Source organism: Electrophorus electricus, chromosome 5, assembly GCF_041902795.1.
Source record: "Electrophorus electricus isolate QZ-2024a chromosome 5, ASM4190279v1, whole genome shotgun sequence".
NCBI lineage: Eukaryota > Metazoa > Chordata > Actinopteri > Gymnotiformes > Gymnotidae > Electrophorus > Electrophorus electricus.
Genome location: NC_137501.1, coordinates 4,315,001 through 4,322,500, shown reverse-complemented (window position 1 = coordinate 4,322,500; position 7,500 = coordinate 4,315,001). Strand labels below are relative to the sequence as shown.

General features: G+C 45.7%; 1 protein-coding gene across 14 annotated transcripts in view; it reads left to right on the top strand.

Moving 5' to 3' along the window:
- emid1 (EMI domain containing 1) overlaps nt 1-7,500 on the top strand; it is a 65,965-nt gene that overhangs the window by 15,124 nt on the left and 43,341 nt on the right. The window contains exon 1 of one of the 14 annotated variants that reach the window (XM_081715101.1): nt 7,074-7,500. This exon is cut by the window's right edge and continues 326 nt beyond it. The exons of the other annotated variants lie outside the window; for them this stretch is intronic. The gene's annotated coding sequence lies outside the window, so the exon portion shown is untranslated. Of the gene's footprint in view, nt 1-7,073 lie in introns of those variants that run through there. 14 annotated transcript variants of the gene reach the window in all.

The window sequence follows — 7,500 nt, the reverse complement described above, 5'->3', positions numbered from 1 at the left end:
ATGGTCATACACAGTATTTGATTGATTGATTGATTGATTGATTGATTGATTGATTGATTGATTGATTGAAAGAGTAAGTAAGTAAGTAAGTAAGTAGCTGGCAGCTTTCTGTTCCAAGTCTTTGTGATTGAGAATATAGGTTAGAATGCTTTACTTACAAAATATACTTGTTACAGTTTTACTTGTATATTTGTATGAAATAAACTGGTTACTTGCAGCAAATAATGAGACCAACAAAACTTTTCTTAGAGGGACTTAAGCCTCGGAAACTTATCCAGAGATCAAGACTTCACTCGTGCAAAGTGTCTCTCTCTCCCCCTCTCTTTCTCTGTCTGTCTGTCTCTCTCTCTCTCTCTCTCTCTCTCTCTCTCTCTCTCTCTCTCTCTCTCTCTCTCTCTATCTCTTCTGTCTACATTAACAAAGCATTAGTATTACCTCATAGTCTGATAAGACATTAAAGCCAGTCACTTAATACACACACACACACACACACACACACACACACACACACACACGTATGCCAATCTCTATCTGAAATTCCATAGCTGTGCTATAATTGTATAATGCTCAATGTTTTCAGTAAGTTAGGATATTTTGCTAACAGCAAACTCAGAAGCATCGTGGTCTTCCTTAGTGATGAAGAAGGAGGTTGGAGTGTGGATAAAATAATACAAGGCCTTACTGTTCTCAAATGCCAGCGCACTTTATTCTGCTGTCAGACAGCAGGAATTGGAGATACAGAATTCTCTCCCCCTGAAGAGAGCCCCACGGGACCAAAAAGGCACTATAAATAACTCAGTACTACATTTCGATTACAAACCCCAAAGAATATATACACCACACAAATTGCAACATGATATCAAGAAACATCACTATTGTGACACTTTAGGTCTACTGGGTATGACTGCAGTAAACTGAAACATGTCCTACAGCTCATTATTACATCCCATTTCAGATTTGTTCTTTACAACACCGCCTGTCGTAGAAATCTTTCCAGAGTCGTACACAGGATATGTAGGAACGTGAAGAGAGCTTGGGAGGCTCGTACTACATTGGCACGGCTGTCAGAGCCACGTGGGCTGATCCGTGAGTGGGTTTCACGGCCAAATGCGGTTGTGCATTCACTGTGCTAATCAACACTGCGGCTCTGACACATAGTGCCTGCACAAGGGTGCAAATGCGTATGTGCGTGTGTATACATGCGTGCGTGTGTGTGTGCGTGCGTGCGTATGTGCGTGCGTGTGTGTGCGCGTGCGCGCGCGCGTGTGTGCGTGCGTGTGTGTGTGTGTGTGTGTGCGTGCGTGCGTGTGTTTGCGTGTGAGATTTTCATTTCTACCACAGTAGCAGCTTTTGACACACAGGCACACAGAACGATAGGAGCCGCTTACATCAGAACCTGGTGTGGCACAGCTCAGTCAGTCCGTGTAAAACTGAGGGTTCGATCCTCCAATCAGCAGTAGGTGTGAGTCTGTATATCCTCCAGACTTCAGAGACATTGGAGTTATTTTAGACCTCCAAGTCTCATTTTAGAAGGTCACAAGTGAATCCCCCCCCCCCATCCGTCTCTCCCTCCTTTTTCTCTCTCCCACTCTCTGCCTCTCTGTCATTTATGTATTTATGAGCTCTTTTTGCATGCCCACCTGCTACAGTGTTTCTCTCTTTGTGTGTGTGTGTGTGTGTGTGTGTGTTGCATTTGAAATCTTCATGGTGTGATGACCTAGTCTAAAAATATCAGGGTTTCATGGTACCGCATATAAAATAAGCATGTTAACGCTGATAGATAAAATTAACAGAACAATTTATTCAGACTCTACAAAAGACTCAAAAAAAAGTGTGTCCATGTTTATAGATGAAATAAATAAAATTGAATGGAAAAGAGAATAAATCAAATTCCCTAAATGTCTGAAAATGCCTCAGCTAACTAATAAACATTTAAAAGTGTTTGGAAATCCATTAACATTTCCCAACACTAGTAAAACAGGTTTTTTTTTTTTCAAAAAATCAGTGCGTTTCTGAGATATGTATAGATCACACTGTAGTTTAAGACCTAGTCCACACCAACACGGCTAAACTGGACAATAGCGTTTATGAGTTTGGGCTACACTAGCATTTCCAGTCAATTTTCCATAAGTTCCCCTTCCACAATGAAACACGAAAATGATGGAAAAGGTGAATGTCATTCATGACCTATGACCTATGACTCCTATGTCATTTCCACCACAGGACTTTGTTTACATGCTGCAGTCGCATGGAGCGTAGCAACCAATACGTTTTCCAGCCGTGTGCAGTTCACATCGCTAACTCTGAACAAAAAAGTGAGTGGTGTTGCTTAGTTGGGGTCAGCAGTGTTGTGTTCTTCTGTGATTTTCATAGTCGTCATAAATGATCATTTTACAAATATACTAGACATGTCAGGTGAGGTAGCATTGTAATTTTTGACAAATTGGGTGGGTGGGTGACTCTGTGCTGACATAGTGGGTGACTCTCTGTTGTCATGGTAGATGACTGTGTTGTCATAATGGATGACTGTGTTGTCATAGTGGGTGACTCTGTATTGTCATAGTGGACGACTGTGTTGTCATAGTGGGTGACTGTGTTGTCATATTGGGTGACTGTGTTGACATAGTGGGTGACTGTGTTGTCATAGTGGGTGACTGTGTTGACATAGTGGGTGACTCTCTGTTGTCATGGTGGATGACTGTGTTGTCATAATGGATGACTGTATTGTCATAGTGGACGACTGTGTTGACATAGTGGGTGACTGTTGTCATAGTGGGTGACTCTGTTGTCATGGTGGATGACTGTGTTGTCATAGTGGGTGACTCTGTATTGTCATAGTGGACGACTGTGTTGACATAGTGGGTGACTCTGTGTTGACATAGTGGGTGTCTCTGTGTTGACATAATGGGTGTCTCTGTGTTGACATAGTGGGTGACTCTGTGTTGTCATAGTGGGTGACTCTGTGTTGTCATAGTGTGTGACTGTGAAGTTTGCATCTCTGCACAGATAAACACAGCCCGCTGTTGTACAGTTAGGGGGGAATCCAATGGAAAGGCCACAATGTCCAACCAATAGTTTTGGGAAGTTGCTAGACACAAAAGCGATGAGAACCACTGGTGTACCACTCCTCCCCTCCCCTCTCTCCTCCCCTCCCCTCTCTCCTCTCCTCTCCTCTCTCTTCTCCTCTTCTTTCTCCTCTCCTCTCCTCTCCTCCCCTCTCCTCTCTTCTCTTCTCTTCTCTTCTCTTCTCTTCTCTTCTCTTCTCTTCTCTTCTCTTCTTCTCTTCTCTTCTCTTCTCCTCTCCTCTCCTCTCCTCCCCTCTCCTCTCTTCTCTTCTCTTCTCTTCTCTTCTCTTCTCTTCTCTTCTCCTCTCCTCTCCTCTCCTCTCCTCTCCTCTCTTCTCTTCTCTTCTCTTCTCTTCTCCTCTTCTCTTCTCTTCTCTTCTCTTCTCTTCTCTTCTCTTCTCTTCTCTTCTCTTCTCTTCTTCTCTTCTCTTCTCTTCTCTTCTCTTCTCTTCTCCTCTTCTCTTCTCTTCTCTTCTCTTCTCTTCTCTTCTCTTCTCTTCTCTTCTCTCTCTCTCCTCCCCTCTCCTCTCCTCCCTGCACCTTCTTTATCTCTCTCAGTCATCGCTAACCATATTAATGAAAACAGTTGTTGCTGTGTAAACCTCATATCTTGTTTGACATATCTCATATGTGTGTTTTGGTTGTGTTATTATGTTTTTTATTAGGCAATAAAATATTAACTATACAAATACCACTTGAGAGTGAGAGCTTGGTTTCAATTACAGTGTGGAAAAACTGATAGACCGTTTCGGTTTGTCTCATGCAGTCAGCACTGAGCTGTCCTCTGTATCGAGCACTTATGATGTCATTTTGTGGCTGGTCTGTCATGTGGTCGATGGGTGCCAAACCTCGGAATGAACAGAAAGAGAAAATCAGTGTAAATCTTCATTACTCTGATTCTATCAGCAAACTGTGCTATTCCAGACTTTTTTTTTACAATCTACAAATTGTGTGCGTGTGTGTGTGTGTGTGTGTGTGTGTGTGTGTGTGTGTGTGTGTGTGTGTGCGCGCGCGCTGACGTGGTAGCAGAGATCTCGTTGAGATAGGAGAGATGGTTGTGGTTAGAGGATTAGAGGATTGGATATTTTGGATTTCCAGCACGTGCTCACACACACATGCACGTGCTCTCACGCACAGTTAAAAGGGAATTCTATGGTATTGCAGCTCTGTACATGGTTGCTGTGGAGACCCCAGGGAAGGCCAGCAGTTGATCCAGGAGTCATGGATCAGACTGATTCCTGCAGACTTTGATTGCTTGTCTGGACCTTGATTACTAGACTCAGGTAGTTTCCTACTGGGACAAAGCCGGGAAGTTCTCTCTGGTTGGCCTGGATCCAGAATGTTCCATGATTGGGAAACACTGACTGAGGACTCTACCTGACAGGCAGCTAATGCAATGCAGATGAAGTGTGTGTGTATGCGTGTGTGTGTGTGTGTGTGTGTGTGTGTGTATGCGCACGTGTGTGTATGCGTGTGTGTGTGTGTGTATGAGCGTATGTATGTATGCGTGTGTGTGTGTGTGTGTCTAAAGTATATATGTAAAATGTGGGGGTTCAGGCTTGCAGTCTTTACACAACAACAAAATAGGACTTGGCACACATCTTTTCTCTCTCTCCTGTCAGATTCCAAATCCATCATTCACCCTCATCAGGCCAAGTGTACACTTTTAAGTGCACTTCAAACACATAAGGATACTTCCCTTGTTTCAGCAAATGGTTTAATTTGGGCATAACCCATTCGAATGAGATTAGGGTGATAAATGCATTCACATACACTCAGCCCAATCTGATTTGAATGGGTGAGATCTGTGGAGTGAGATCTCCCTGGGCTCAGAATGGTGGAGTAAGATCTGTGGAGTGAGACCTGTGGAGTGAGATATGTCTGTGTTTGGGAGAGAGGGCATTTGGGAGGTGGTTTGACTTCTCTATTCTTCTTCTAAGTGTACATCCAAAACTAAAAGCAAAATAGTATGTTTGTACACGTGCATGCGTCTGCGTCTGCATGGGTGGATGTGATTGTCCTGGCCTGTTTTTAGTGCCTAGTGTTTGTAAGTAATGTGTAAGATCATGTTTCTAGTGATGTGGGTTTGACGCAGTAATCCACACCTAAAGGTGAGTGGCGTTCATGTGGACTTTGTGTCTGAGCTTTGCTCTTGTGCTACAGTATGTTTTCAGGTGTCTGGACTTTCTTAAAGCTTTTCCAAGTCTGAGCACTGTTTCCGTTCCCTCCACTACACTGGGAAAGCTGAACCCTTCTCTGTAATCTCCTGTGTGCGGCCGAGGCGGGAGTGTGTTAGATGTCATTGTTAGGATATGATGGGTGAAGGGAAGCTTGTGTTATGCTGATTCAGCATGTTTCTGCAGCTCTCCGTGCAGTTGCTGATGTAGCTGATGTGCTTTTGTATACCCACAGAGAGAGAGAATTAATGCGTTGCGTGAGTGTGTAGATGTATTACCCTACATGCAGTGGGTCCCATGACTCCATCATGGGAGGTGGGCAGGGCTGGGCTGACCTGTTCCCCCCCCTCGGTGAGCGCTCAGTGGGGGCCTCCTTCAGGGACTGACTGGAGTGTTATGGTTGGAACTCCAGAGCAGAGCACACACTTTCAGCAACACACATAAATACTCACCCCCACTGGGGCGTGCGTGCATGCGTGCGTTTCTGGACCGTTTGTTCTCCCACTCACATGAAGAGGACAGTGGTAGAACTGCTATGATTCTCTTTCTGCAAACACACACACATTACTGCCACTTGACCTCCTCGCTTTGTCATGCAGGGTGGTAGATCTCTCTAACGGAGGATGTGTTGCGGCATGAGGAGTGTGGATGCTCTTGGACTCTGACCTACTGCCGTTCCGGATAGCAGTCTGGCTTTCTCATTGGCTGATGAAGAGCAAGAGGGGTTGGGTTTTACACCATGGCAAGATGATGTCATGGTTCTTTTATTTGTGTTGGAGATGTTTAGTGCCGGCAGGAAGAAGAATTAGCTCTTACGAATACCTGAAGTGTGTGTGTGTGTGTGTGTGTGTGTGTGTGTGTGTGTGTGAGAGAGAGAGAGAGAGAAAGAAAGAGAGAGTCTACTGGACACACACACACCCACACACACACACATACAGCCTGGTCATATATGTTCTTTGTGCTCTGGGCTTGTGTGTCCCTCTGAACCCTGATATGATCATTATAACATTTTTACATGCCCAAATTCTAATGAAACCCAGAACTCATAGACAGCCTGTATATGGGCCAAACTAACATGTGCATATGCTGAGTGGGTGAAGCTGTGGGTGTGGGTGTGAGTGGGTGTAGGTGTTGTAGAGGATGTGGGGGTGTGTAGGTGTAGGTATAGGTGTGGGTGAGGGTGGACGTGGTTGTGGGTGGGTGGGTGTGGCTGTGGATTTGGGTGGGTGTGGCTGTGGGTGTAGGTGTGGGTGGGTGGATGTGGGAGTGGGTGTAGATGTGGGTGAGGGTGTGTGTGTGGGTATGGGGGTGGTTGTAAACAAGTCTTTCATTGCACTATTACAGACAGACAGACTGACCTTCCCCTCGCTCTCTCTCTCTCTCTCTGCCTCCCTCTCTCCCTCCCCCCCTCTCTCTCCCCCTCCCTCTCTCTCTCTCTCTCTCTCTCTCCATCCCTCCCTTACTCTCTCTCTCTCTCTCTCTCTCTCTCTCTCTCTCTCCCTCTCTCTCCCCCGCCCTCTCTCCCTCCCTCTCTCCCTCCCCCTCTCTCTCCCCCTCTCTCTCTCTCTCTCTCTATCCCTCTCTCTCCCCCTCCCTCTCTCTCTCTCTCTCCCTCTCTCTCCCCCTCTCTCTCCCCCTCTCTCTCCCTCTCTCTCCCCCTCCCTCTCTCCCTCCCTCTCTCTCTCTTTCCCTCTCTCTCCCCCTCTCTCTCTCCCCCTCTCTCTCTCCCTCCCTCTCCCCCTCCCTCTCTCTCTCTCTCTCTCTCTCGCTCTCTCTCTCTCTCTCTCTCTCTCACCCACCCCTATCTCATTGTTACGCTGACACTTTGGCCGTAGTCCTCAGTAGATTTAGGTTGCAGTTCCTTTTTGAATCACTACTGAAAAGGAGTCATTGTAGGGATTAAAAAATGAAAGAGAGCCAGACTGAGAGGCAGAATCAAGTAAAAAGAGGCAGGCAGATGATTTGTGTGGGCGGTGGGGGAATGTGTATGGTGTGTGTGACAGTGTGTGAGTGTGTGTTTGTGGGCTGGTGTGAGTGTAGGTGTGCAGATCAGACCCAGTGTTTTAGCTGATCCTGAAGAACTGGACACCTTTTGGGTACTGCGTGAGTTCACATAACGTGGATCAAATTCATTACTCTGGTCTCTCTTACTGGGTCATATTCATTTAGATATTAAAAATAAACTTTTACCTTGGTGTTCTAGTGTTGTACAATTTAAGCCTCAGCTTAAAAGTGCGCATGTGTGTGCGTGTGTGTGC